Source organism: Aotus nancymaae, unplaced genomic scaffold, assembly GCF_030222135.1.
Source record: "Aotus nancymaae isolate 86718 unplaced genomic scaffold, 86718_ANA_hifiasm-v0.15.2.pri h1tg000059l, whole genome shotgun sequence".
Lineage (NCBI taxonomy): Eukaryota > Metazoa > Chordata > Mammalia > Primates > Aotidae > Aotus > Aotus nancymaae.
Genome location: NW_026988473.1, coordinates 22,867,201 through 22,881,501, shown reverse-complemented (window position 1 = coordinate 22,881,501; position 14,301 = coordinate 22,867,201). Strand labels below are relative to the sequence as shown.

General features: G+C 33.2%; 1 non-coding gene across 1 annotated transcript; it reads left to right on the top strand.

Annotated features, from left to right (window-relative positions):
- Nucleotides 1-424: 424 nt before the first annotated feature.
- LOC135270350 (U1 spliceosomal RNA) lies at nucleotides 425-588 on the top strand. The gene has a single exon (XR_010338505.1). It is a non-coding gene; the product is annotated as a U1 spliceosomal RNA (small nuclear RNA).
- The last annotated feature ends 13,713 nt before the right edge of the window (nucleotides 589-14,301 follow it).

Below are 14,301 nucleotides of genomic sequence, written 5' to 3'. Positions count from 1 at the left end.
AGCTGGTTTCCAATGACAGTGTCCAAAAATTATTCTCATGTCTTCATGTTCGTATTAAGAGGTAGAACATATTTACCCTCCCATTGATTGTGGGCTGTCCTTGGATCTAACCAATGAAATGAGGTAAAAGTGACATTCTAGCACCCCAGGCTTTAAGATGACTGACAGCACCTCTTTCTGTTCCTTAATGAGTAGTCATAGTAAGATAAGCCCAAGCCACATAGAGAGACCACATGGAGAACTAACTTGCCTCTGTCAATCCCCTCTGATCTCCCTGACAAGTGCTAGCATCAAATGCCAACCATGTGAGTGAGCCAAGTTGGGCATTCAGGGCCAATTTTGGATTGGCCCAATAGCTTGACATTCACAACCATTTGACAGTGGCCCAGCACATATCACATGGAGTAGAAAAAAACTGAGCCCTATACTTACCTGGCAGGGGAGATACCATGATCACTAAGGTGGTTTTCCCAGGGCGAGGCTTATCCATTGCACTCTGGATGTGCTGACCCCTGCGATTTCCCCAAATGTGGGAAACTCGACTGCATAATTTGTGGTAGTGGGGGACTGTGTTTGTACTTTCCCCTAAAAAAAAAAAAAATGAGCCCAATCATTTCATAGAAAAATGAGAGACAATCAGATAGTTGTTTTATAATTTAAATTCTGATATGGCTTACAATGCAACATTATAAAAGCAAAAGCAAAATGGTAAATATCTATAACATGTTTCTTTTTTTTGAGATGGAGTCTTGCACTGTCACCCAGACTGGAGTGCAGGAGTACAGTGGCGAGATCTCGGCTCACTGCAACCTCTGCCTCCTAAGTTCAAGTGATTCTCCTGCATCAGTCTCCCTAGTAGCTGTGATTACAGCATGCCACCACACCCAGCTAATTTTTTGTATTTTTAGTAGAGACGGGGTTTTACCATGTTGGCCAAGCTGGTCTCAAGCTCCTGACCTCATGATTCACCTGCTTCGGCCTCCCAAATTGCTAGGATTACAGGCATGAGCCACCATACCCAGTCCAACAGGTTTCTCAAGCTACAATCCCTGCTCATTAGCACATTGATAAAACCCTCATGTAAAACTTACTTGTGTCTGGACCCTGTTCTTTTATTAGAGGTGTACTATTCTGCTTCCTACTGTATCCACAGCCTAGTTTGATCTACACTTTCTAGATACAGAGTCAGCATGAAAATTATAAAAAGTCCTTAATCTCTTCAAGCTGGAAAAAGTTCAGAGTTAAAAGGACAACTACATTTATATTATTATATTTATAGCTATCTTTATTTCTTTTGTTACCTGGACAGATTCATGCAGAGCTTATTCAAGAACAGGGAAACCTTCTCCATACGCATTTTGAAAAATCACTTGCAGCCATTGCTTAGAATTTTTAATTTATTTTGAGTTTAGGTTTCTCTCTGATTGAAAATTTATGTAAAAAAAACAACTTCTGAGATTAAGAGATGAGATTCTGAGACAAGAATCATTTAGAAGATACTCCTCTATTCAAGAAAAAAAAACTGATTGTTACTTTTTATATAATACTGTATAATCACTTTCCCCTTCCCTCTCTTCACTACTTTATTTTCAGAAAGTTTGCATATAACCATGTTATATCCATTTTGGTGAGGTCTATACTAGCAAAGAACATTTTTCTAAAATTTTTGACTGAATAAATTATTATCAAAGCACTTATAGATTATATGATTTCACTTTCTAGTTTTTCTGACCTATATGAGGCCAATAAAGAGCCTATCAATGCTTTTGGAGAAAATACATTAGGTATGATGGTCTGAAAGACATCAGCAATAGCTGACGTGGGATTTACCACTTTTAGTATTCAATATATATTTTAATGTAATGTGCCATCTGTAGTGCACCATAGAAATGCAAATCTCAAATCATATTTTCCAGTAAGTTTGCTTTTTTTAATTGCTTGGACAGAGAAAACTTTCAAGAAATTTACCATAGCTAAGTTAGATTAGAATGAGTAAGTGTTGTTTCTTGCACAGACTAATTTTTCAATAGGCATATGATACTATACTGTCTTATACAGTGTCTGCCTTTTCTCTAGGCCACACATAATTTTGGACTCCCATTGATCAAGAACCTCTGATCCTATTTAAAGCAAAATTACTGAGTGGCATAGTAACCAAATTTTCATATGAATAAAATGTATATAATAATAAGGGACCCCAAACTAGCATGCAGCATTTTAAATGTTATTGAATTTTGCTTTAAAAATAAAATTTAATAAACAAATTCAAGATTTTTTCTATCTTGCTGCTCTTGGTTATTTTATAATATTTACACTGAAATTTACTCAGAATTAGCCTTTAGAATATACAATGCTCTAATATTGCTGTTATTAGCTACTCATAGGAAATGTTAAATGTATATATTCTAACAAATAATAAAGGCAAACAATCAATACTTACTTCAAGGAGCATTTTGTTTTTAATATGATATGTTTGAAAATAAATAGCATAGAGGGCATCTGACTGTGTGTTAGCCTGAGAGGTAATTTGCTTTAACTTACTGAATCCATTCTCATTTGCTAACAACTCCCAGTTTCTATTTTATAGGCTTGTTTTAAGTTCTCATTGGTCATTTTAGGTTCTGTTTGAAAGCGCTGCATCACAATTCTTATAAAAAACTTGCTGAATTATCAGATGTTTTCATTAAGCACCAGTTATGTGGGGACCTTGTGCCAGGCACTGGTTCACGTAAATGAGAATCACAACAAGGACCAGGATTAAGAAGAGGAAGGTAAAGTCCTCTTCTAGAATGTAGCAGTAAGGAAGTACCGCCAACAACAACAAAAAATCAGTACTCAATATAATTAATAGTTGAATGCAGTAATTTTACAAAATGAAAATGTAAGTATTAAATATTGCATAAATAGAAGGTGAGTGTGACTCATTTATTCCTTTTGTGTCAGGCTCTGATGTGACTCAGCACAGTGCTCACAGCCCATGCTCTCAAGAATCTCAGCTTAGAAGGAGACAAAGGAGTAAAGAAAAGGTCAACATACAGTGTTGTAGTGGGAAATTAAAGATCTGGAGAGAACAATGTCGTTGCTGGGGGGATTTTATTTAACATGATCACAGTTCCTAATTCTGAGCAAAAGACAAAGAAATTAGAGTGCCTTTTATGCACGTGGGTGGTACAGGATGATGAAGCAGAAAGCAAGTTTACAGAAGCCAGAACAAAGAGCAGATAATTAACTTGTGACATATTTTGTGATGTACTTTACATTTGAAAAGTAACATCCTGAGATACACATTTTGCAGTTGTGAGTTTATCTGCTTTGTGACCTTGCAGCTGGTCAGCAAGAAAACCAGGAATTTCTAGATGCCTGGGAACTTTGCTAAAAATGTGGGGGAGGATAGATAAGGCTCAATGGTTTGAAGGAAGGCTGTTATTCTACCTTAAACAGAGATGGGGAGGTATTATATTAAACAGCACACAACACAGCAAAATTTAATATAGCAACCACAAATTATAAGGTTTTGTTTTACTATTATTGCTATTATTTAATTTCCTTCTTCAGTATTGCACTACTACAATACTACAGTATTGGACTAATTTCCTTCTTCAGTATTGGACTACAGTATATGTACTACAAATACATATCATCCAGTAGTGCTGGCAACATAGATGAATTAATGCATTTCTGGGGTAAACATCCTACCTATTGATATTGTGACTGCTACTGTTGTTAAATTACTTTTATGGAAAGGAATATATGATACCCAGTTTACCAAAAGACAGTTCCTAAATATCATTTGTTTCTTTAAGTATCTTCCCTTTTTTATTATTAATTAGTAAGGGGAAAAAGAGCTAAATGTTTCCAATTTGAATTTGATGTGCTTTTATCTAATTAGCAATTAAAGAATTTTTACAAACTTAATGAATCTTCATCCCCTTCATCTGATTATCTTTGTTATATTTTTGCAAATCAGCATGCATACAAAAATACAGTTTCATTGAGTTGTCTGACCTAACAAGCACTGAACATTTTTTATCTCCTTTCTCTGAAAACTTCAGCATTTTGGTACTGACATATTGCTAATGTGAGGAAATATGACTTTATTCTGCTGACTACTAATTAATCGTTATAATTATATCATCTCTCAAGCATAATCAAAATCAGATGAGAGAAATAGTGACTCTAAGAAACATCTTTATCTGTATAAACGCCTTATTATAATAAGAAAGACTTCAACTGAAGCCTCATTTTGAGATAAGTGATTGACTTGGTAATTATTGTTCTCAAATTAAGAAGAGTTTAAAAGAAAGAAGAATAATTTTCATGTGCATCTTATACATTGTCTTTCAATGAAACATTAAAAAGTTCTGAGAACATGTTTTTAATAATAGGGATAAATAATTTTATATTCTAGATAAAACAACAGATTTCTTGACAGTTATGTCACAAACTGAGCAGCTTAAAACAATAGAATTGTTTTAATTTAAAAGTTCAAAAGAATGGAAGATACACTTGCTTATAGGAGCAGGGCATATTATTGAAATATTTGAAAAGTAGATCAGTATAAGCAAAGTTATGAAAGGACTGTTAATTTATTTGAAGAAGTAAAAACAATTTCGCAGTTGAGGAATCCAAAAGTCCAAAACCAAGATGAGAATTGGTTCCTTCACAAGGCTCTGAGGGAAAATCTATTCCATGCCTCTCTCCTAGTGTCTGGGGCTCTTGGCATTTCCTGGTTTTCCTTGGCTTGTAGCTGCATAACTCCAATCTCTGACTCTGTCTTCAGTGTTCTTCCTGCTGTTTCTCTGTGTCTCAAAACTCTGGCTGTTTACTCTTCCAGAGTCATTGAATTTAGGGCCTAAACTAAATCCAAGATGATTTCATCACAAGTCCTTTAGCTTAATTATACCTGCAAAGACCATATTTCCAAATAAGATCACATTCACAGCTACCGTAAATGAGGACTTGGACATGTGTTTAGGGAGTACTGTTCAGCCTGTGAGATATGTTTCAAATTTTTTGTTGATAATGGTAAAAGTATTAATATGTAATTAATTATAGAAAGACAAATAGAAGTCAACTTATTTATAAGCGTTAATTTGTATCATAAAATTATTTTTTTCCTGCAAGTGATTAAAATACCAGAGAGACAAGTATTTAAAGGGACTGTATCAAAGGAGAAAAATAAGATCTTGATTGACTTTATTATGTGTTTTGCTTCAATGACCTATTGCTGGTGAGAGTGAGATCATTGTTAAATGTCAGAAAACAGACAGTAATAAACTATACTGGATGCTAAGTATAGGAATTGTTTTTGTTTCTTTTTGGCATTACCTACAAAATGCAAAGAGGTCCTTGCAGGGCATCAAGCCTTGCAATGAACAAGTAAAAGGTTCAGAATCTACTGGATGATATGAGTAGCTAACAGGATGAATTTGCTGCCTTATTTTGGAAACATGACTCATAACTTTTAGATAGGTTTTTCCAATATCACCACCCTATCTCTTTCCAATCATGTTTGATATTTAGGTTCAGCCATGCAGAACTAACAATTATTAAAATGAGTGTATGCCAGCCATACTTCCAGTTAAACAGAACATAATAAGTATACCTGAAAAATAAGATTAATGGCAGAAAAGAGAAATATGCTGAATGTTAAAAAAAAATGCTTGAAGTCCATTTCCATGGTGACCTCAGAGTTTTACTGGAACATAATTGATTTTGACATACTTTGTGACTCAGACAATCTCTCCATTTATTGACTTCTGACCATTTGCTTTCAGAATCTAGGTATAGTCTGGATTACTCAATATCTCATCTAGTTAAGAAACTGAAGTACAAAATAATGGAAGGTATACGTGTTTATAGGAGCAGGGCATATTATTGAAATATTTGGGAAGTAAATCAGTATAAGAAAAGCTATGGAAGGACTGTTAATTTATTTGAAGTAGTAAAAATGAGACTTCTGACATTTTCTAGTTCAAGGAGAATTACTAAAGGAAGAAATATGAAAACTCTAACAATTATGAAGAAAGGAAATAATAGTAACAACTAATTGCTTAATCATAGACAAAGGGGAAAATTTTTAGGGAACAATTTATTAGATTGATTCAGCATTGACAGTTGTTTAAGTATGACACAAGGTCAAGAATCAGAGATGGAAAAGTCATTAGAGAACATGAATACCTTTCAAATCTACTTTAGAGAAAACTTACAAGCTAACTTCAAAAAATATTTGTCAGTTCTAGACAAGTTAATATGTCCTGGCATAATAATTGGGTCATTTTAAGATTGACAACACGATCACTATTAAAGTCAACTCAAGTGAACTCAGAAGTTATTGAAAAAGTGCCAATTATGCTTAGAAGTGGGATGACTATACAGTATTAACCCCTTTCCTTATCTACCAGTATTTCACTTACCTCCAGTTCCTAGGCCTGCCTTTGAAGGACTAGTAATGAACTTAGCAATTATTCATTGAGTAGTAACTTTGTGGGTGGGGATTTTTAAGAAGCTGTGAAGTTGCAGAGATGAGTAAGGTATAAATCAATTTCCTTAAGTGTTTATAATTTAGAGATAGAATTAAGATACATTCAAAAATGAATATAATGCAATATAAAGAATACCAAATATCATGAGAAATCACAGAAACCAATTAGTGGTGAGTTTCAAACAAGTCAGAGATTATATTCTATTTTCAGGAAATGGAATTGAGGGAAGTATTTCTAAAGGTCTTGGCTTTCTTAGCAGAACCTAGTATAAAATAGTTTGGATCTGGACATATAAAGAGTGGACTGGAAAAGGGAATTCCAGGCAGAACGTACACTGTAGGTAAATGGAGAGGCAAGGAAATGAAGAAATTTGAAGAAGTGGTGAATGGATTGGTCAGAGAATGCTGGGAGGAGTTAATAGACAATAAATATTCAAATCCAGATTGGGAAAACCTTGAATATCAGTGTAAGGACTTTGCACTTTGTTTTATAAGTCCTAAGGATTCAGTGATAAATTCAGGAAAGTAAATTAAATTATCAGATAGAGATTTTAGGAAATCAGTTGCTTCTATGACACCCTCCAATTGATGTATACTGGATTTTTTTTCTGCTTCTTGTAATTTTTTTTACCACCTGGCACCAAATATATATATATTTGTTCCTGTGATATAAATAATCATTTCTTAACGGGCATGGAAAAGAACTAACAACAGACTCCAACAACTATCAATGTATTTTGAATGGGACTTTCCCTTAAAAAAGTCCCCCAAAATGTGTTTAGCAGGCTATTTTAAAATAAGATCACTACTGGCATTGGGGCGGAGAGGCAGTAGTTCTTTAATGTGTGGAAATGCAAAACATTTTAGCATCTGTGTCTTGGAACATTATATATATCCTTGCCTACCACCCTCCACCAGTCCTTATGACAACCACAAAATGCCCACTCACATTTCCAGATGCCCCTAAGTATGTGTGGGAACATGAGTCAGAACATCCCATAATTGAGAACCACAGGATCTAGCATATACTCATTACACATAATGTTTGTAAATAAAAGGTCTAATACACATGTTCCAGCATGTATTCTTTTATGTTTCCTTTGTAAAGAACACTGTAGTGAAGGAATTCTGTTCTGAATAAACTGAGAAACCCATATGCCGTATCTCTATCTTGGATTTAATAATGGATAATAGTATAGTTAAGGACCTTAGTTATTATGCTATAAAGACATCTTTTTAACATCATACAATTTTTAAACATTTTTTGATACAGAACTTCCCTATTTGTTTAATATCTAACTAGGCCTAAGGTTAATATTCAAAATTATTGATCAAATGCGTTAGGAGATCTGCTGGTAGATGTCTTAAAAAAGATCAGTGTTTCAGAAGGACATTCTGTTTTCGCACAGATCTCAGTAAGTCTTTGCCCTCTTAGTCTATTCAACTTTGCTGATCTTTCCTTTCTTTATTCTCTCCACTTTCAGTGATTTGTCGTCATACATGCAAATTTATTCAATCCTCAATTTCCAACTAAGCATTTTCAACAATTGTTCTTGAATAACACCGACCAGAATATAAAATGTTATGTCTATACTTCATTTGAAACATGTCTACTGTATATTTAGTTTAACTATAGAAATGTACTTTTAATTTTACCAATAGAATTTTGGAAATTCTAGCCACTTATGCTAATCTATTCTCTCTTCTTTTTTTTTTTTTTATTTTCTGTTTCTACTTTTGGCCATATCTTTTTCACAGAATGAGAACGAAACAGCTGTAAGGCATTTAGTTCTAGTGGCATTTTTCTCCTTTGGATATCTTAGTTGTTAAAATTATATACATATATATATATGACACACATATATATATTTCTCACCTTTTCATGCATTAAACGTACATATCAAACACTTGGGAACAAACGGTGTTTCTATAATATGTGGGTATATTATTCCAAATGGGTAGTATTTTGCTAATCACGCTCCTCCAATTAGCATTGCCATTGGAAGGGAAAAGGTGTTTGGATGACACATAAGCATATTAGCCATATGAAGGTGTGATTTGTTGTTTTCCCTGCCAAAAGAAAAAAATCACATTCCTAGAATCCAAAAGAAAGAAACAACTTGACAAAATATTAAGAGTCAATGAAAGAAATATTATAATTTAAACACTTATTCTGTGTCATGAATTGTGTAAGGCATAGCAAATGTCTCTTAATTCTCAAAGTCCCGGGGAGACACTTAACAATAATTCTCACTGATGTTGTCCTTCCATTTTAAATATTAGAAAAGAAAAACAAAATGAAATCAACTCAGTTGCCCAAGGACACATAATGCATTAGTGGCATGAGTTTATGTTTGTCTATCTCAACACCCTGGCTGTCTTCACTACCTCTTATTTCCTGTCTATGACAAGTCACAGCCAATCTTTGGCATGCTTCAATTTGTTAGCTAGGTGACACATCTCTAGTCATCTTGTTCAAGGAATCTTTGCAACAAATTAGTCAGTAGTAAAAAAAAAAACAGATAGAACAGTATTAATTTACTTTCTTATCTTCTTTCTACATGATATGTCTTTTACCTATTTCTGTTGTTCTTAATATCAAGGCCAGGTAAACCCTTAAGTGATATAAAGTGATATCACTTAACAAGTGATATGAAGTCACTTGAAAAATGCACATTTAAATCAAGTCTCTACTTCTTACTATGTATATGACTTTGGGTCATTACCTAATGCCTCTGAATCTGTTTTCTTTTATTTATACATAGAGTGATGAATGATGATATCTAGCCTAATACAAGTGTCATTCAAAAGATAAGATATAATAACATGTACATAGTTTCTACTCAGACCCTACACACAATTGGCATTTTAGCTTCTTACCTAGCCCTCTAAATTCAATTATTATATCTCTGAGAATATATGAATTCCAAAGTGATAATATGAAAAAGTATATAGGAGATTGTTAGTGGATTTCTTTGATGGCAGAATTAAAACAATCAATGATTGATGCTATATCACCTAAAAAAGTACAAGCCATTTTTTTTAGGACACTCCATGAAAACCAAATGTTGAGTTTAATTGCCAGAACTGAAATTCCCAGCATTAACACTGACAGTATTTATTTCCACCCTTTCTAAACTCAAAGGTAGTAAAGCTGAAATATGCATATCCTGACATGTAAGATGAATTATTGTGTATCTGTGTGTACAGTTATTTTTAAGACATATATATTGATTGCTTTCTGGTTTACCTGCTATTCCAGAGGGCACACATAAATATGCAATGGCACTATTCATGGACTCAACCAATGGCACAATCATTTTAATACTGACATGCTTCAGTACAAATAAACATAATTTGGAGAAAATCTTTCATGAATATTCCTAACAGAGCTGAAAAAATGTTATCTGAAGCAAGATATTACTATGGGAGGATTATGTTGCATGCACTGTGTTTTGGCAAAGCTTTGGGATACAGTCATTAAATAGGTTGTCTGTAAATTCATTGCACTGAAGAGCTTGCAAGAAAGGTGGTTTTATGATTTTGGATTTTATTTCTTAAAACATTAATCTTATGAAATTTTTTAAAGTTATGAAGGAACAGTTGGGAGTATTGACAAATTTTACATAATCCCTTTTAACGCAAGGTTATTGCTCTGTACTAACTTAAATTTTTATGTTTGAAAGAGAGTATATTGTTCTTACTCTTGTTGCTTCACTTTGTTTTGCATTATAAAGCAATACATTAAAAACACCCTTTCTATTCTGTTAGCATAAAATCATCCAGAAAATGGGTGAACTATTAGTATTTATGTGACTTTTAAAAAAAAGGGGGAGATTATGCAAGGGACTGTGTAAATAATATCACTGAATTCTACTATGGCCCTCCAATCTGAGGACAATTGACCCCCTATGCCACTGTCTTTCTGTACAGTTAATAAAACTAAAGATCAGGGAGAATAAGCGATTGGTTCAAGGTAATATACATTAGCATTTGAGATGTTAAAATTTGAATTCAAGTTCCTTTAAAACCAAAGATAGAATTTTTATTTTCCTGTTCCATTGCTACCTCCCCCAAAACTGCCTTGCTTTAAACACGGAATTTTTTTTGCCCTTAGGGAAAAAGATACAGCTGATGGAATGAAATATAGAACACTGAAGAGCCAAATACATGCACCTATACCACACTGCTTCATTAGCCACCAGCTCACCAAATTCTATTTAAAAAGGATTTTCAGGAATTACAGATTTAAGTAACATAAGTATCTTTCCACTTAAATATTCTTCAAAATATGGGACCATTCAGAAGATATACAATAAAATTGATAAATATTTTCTATCATATCTAAAAGTAATGTATACATTTGGAAAAACCACCTACTGAAATGTAGCATAAAAATAAAACTTAGCACTGGCTTGTCAACTATTTGAATTTATTTTATCCAAAAAATACTATGCTATCTCAATCATATTCTTTGCAATTGTATGCAAATATATTTCAAAGTAGGCTTATACAGACAATTTGTATGAGAAAAGTAGAAAAATAGATATATGAAAAGGGAACAATGTATTAATAAATACAATACTGGTAGCGTTGCAAAAACTGAAAAACAAATGACACTCTTTTTTGTATTATACAAGTTTGTTATTATTCCCAATCTTGAAAACTTCAACTCAGTTCTAGTGCTTAATCTTTCACATGTCTGAAAAAGCTGCACTAGATATATGTAAAAGGAGCAGAACTGTCTGCTCTTTGCTTTCTCAATATACACCAGGCAAATGGGATGTTGCTAAATGTCATTTCTGCAGCAAATATTATCTACACCCTAACACTGGAATTTCAAGGAAATGGTTGGTGGTATTGGGGGCGGTATATATTTGTCTTAGAAAACTATGCTCACATTAATTACCTTGTGAACATTTCACTATGTGTTTCAGATTGTTTACTGACAAATACAAACTACAGGGGGATGGTAAAAATAGATTGGCTAAGCAATCCAAGACTTCCAGCAGTGAAATTCCTCCTTGAAAATGTATATTATGTTTCCAGTTTGCAAAAGGCTATTTTTCATAACAATAGAATAAGTACTGACATTAATATTAAAGGAGAAAAATTTCAACAGGTATAAGCTATATCTGGGTAGATAAAAAGAATTAAAAGCTAAAATTTATTCAACAGTTACTTTGTTCCGAGAACCACACAAAAAACTTTATGTTAATTAGCGTACTCAGTTTTCATAATGGTCCTATAAAAAAACATGGTTGGTTCTGTTTGCCTGGGAGGAAATTACTTTTTTATTTCTGAGAGGTAATAACAATATAAATAAATAACTAGCTCAGGTTACATATTACTCAATCAATAGTTAGAGATGTGATATAACTTTTCCAGCTAGTAGAGGGAAGAGATTAAACTAGAAACCAGGTCTGTGTCCCCATAAAGTCAGGCTTTGTCTAAGCCAGCACACCTACAACTTACCAATATTTTGAAAATGTACTCATTCATTTGGATTGATATATTCTGTTATCTAATAGCTAATATGGAATATATATTTGAAAATATTACAATGGCATAATAGAATCCTAAATAAAGTTTTCAAAAAATAATTCTATGATGCTTCTTTGGGCTTTGATGGCATGTATAATGATATGGAAGCTATAAGAAGGATAAAGTCAACTTAGTCAATGTTCTAAAAACATCTTAATGATTTAGTTCCTTAAGGGTGTTATTCTTGAATGATAAATTTCAACATTACTCTTTTGCAATGGCAAAATTTTGTAAAATGGGTAAGAATAGTTGTCCTTTATATTTGCATTGACATTTACTGAATGAACTACAAATTGTATAGATCTGAAGGGAGCTAAATCCCAAAGAAAGAGCTATTTCTGAATGGATTTATCATCCCAATTTTAGCCCATTCTGACCAAATGCTTTGAAAAGTATCACTTATTTGAACAGTGTTTGTTGAATTACTCAGTTAGGGCTTTATAATCCTTAGCACTTGTATTTAAATATTTTCACTAGATTTACATGATTTGAAAATATTTTCAACTTTTGAGAATATTGTATTTGTCACAGAAAAATAAAGTGAGGCAGAGCTAAGAAGCAGATCTATTTCACCAACCCATAGGATTGTTGTTTTCATTAGAAAATAAAATCAAAATGGGAAATGCACCTTGCGTAGCTTCTTTTCTACCAAGAAGCCATTTTCATTCAATTTTTTTTAGTTTTGACAAGCATAATATTACCTATTGATACATTTCTATAAATATTTTTAATAAAATTTCTTTTCAAATAGTAAATCACCATAGAAGATGAATAAAAAAGTAACTGGATCAAATGCAATGGTTATTTCAAGGAAAAATATCTTGCGTATAAATAGGCAAAGGTGTTACTTCTATCATGACATTCCTCGAACAGTTAAATAAAGCAGCTGCTCAAGAATTTGAAATGCCCTCAAGAGCCAAGATCTTGATTGATTACAAGCACTCATAATACCAACCTTATTATGCCCAGGAGTATAGTTACGAGAGAGAACTAGAGTTTACTATATGTGAGGATTCTAAAACCTTCTGATAATCTAATACTGATGGTAGGAAGACATAAGAAAAGAAGTCCACACCAGCTCAGAAGATTCCAGGAGCAATTGTTTAAAAAAATGAATGGCTCTTTGTAAAACCTCTTGATTGTGTCTTGGTCCTATTCACAACACGACATTAAATATAGAGGTAATTCTTTTTTGAGGTCTTATGATAAGAAAATAACAACCTAGGGTTTGGGCTTGATTAAAATATTTTGGTTGTCTCAAAACAGTGCAATTGATTTCCAATATACCAAAGCTGTACATATTGTGTCAAGAATATTAGGTAAATAAGTGGGATATAACAAAGAAAACATGTTTCTTATTGAGAAGCCATAAAAAAAATAAGAATAGACAAAGAAGCAGAATGTTTGACAGATCAGGATGGATGCATCATGATTGAGTCATTTTAAGAAAATAAAATAAGCGGGGCACAGTGGCTCACGCCTATAATCCCAGCACTTTGGGAGGCCGAGGTGGGTGGATCACGAGGTCAAGAGATCGAGACCATCCTGGTCAACAAGGTGAAACCTCGTCTTACTAAAAATGCAAAAATTAGCTGGGCATGGTGGCATGCGCCTGTAGTCCCAGCTACTCGGGAGAATGAGGCAGGAGAATTGCCTGAACCCAGGAGGCGGAGGTTGCGGTGAGCCGATATCGCGCCATTGCACTCCAGCCTGGGTAACAAGAGCGAAACTCCGTCTCAAAAAAAAAAGAAAGAAAAGAAAATACCTAAATTTATTGGGATAGATTAGTGATGGGAACATGAATATTTAAAATTTAAATAAGACTAAGTGGTTTTCACCAGGCAATACTGAACCACTGATATATCTGAACATAAAAATAACAAGATTAGAGCTAAACATTAGAAAAACTAAATATAGGCTGAGAGAAACAATTTTAGCTAAGATTTATTAAAAAATTTTCTATATGCTATATATTACGCTAAGCATTTTATCAACGTAACCAAATTTACTTCTTTCACTCTATATTAGTGTTCTAGACAAGTAAGTCTTAGTAGTTTTAAGGAAGACAAATTCATTTATAATAGTTTAAATAAAAAAGGAGCATTTATGTTAATGGTGCAAAGGACATTTCTCAGGAACTACATCTGAATTCAGGAGCCAAAGCATTAGGATCTATATATACTTACCCATCTTTCAATACTGCAGATTCTAATTCATGCCATTTCTCTTTGTTAACCTCTACTTTCTCATTATGTACATTTTTATATTTTCAT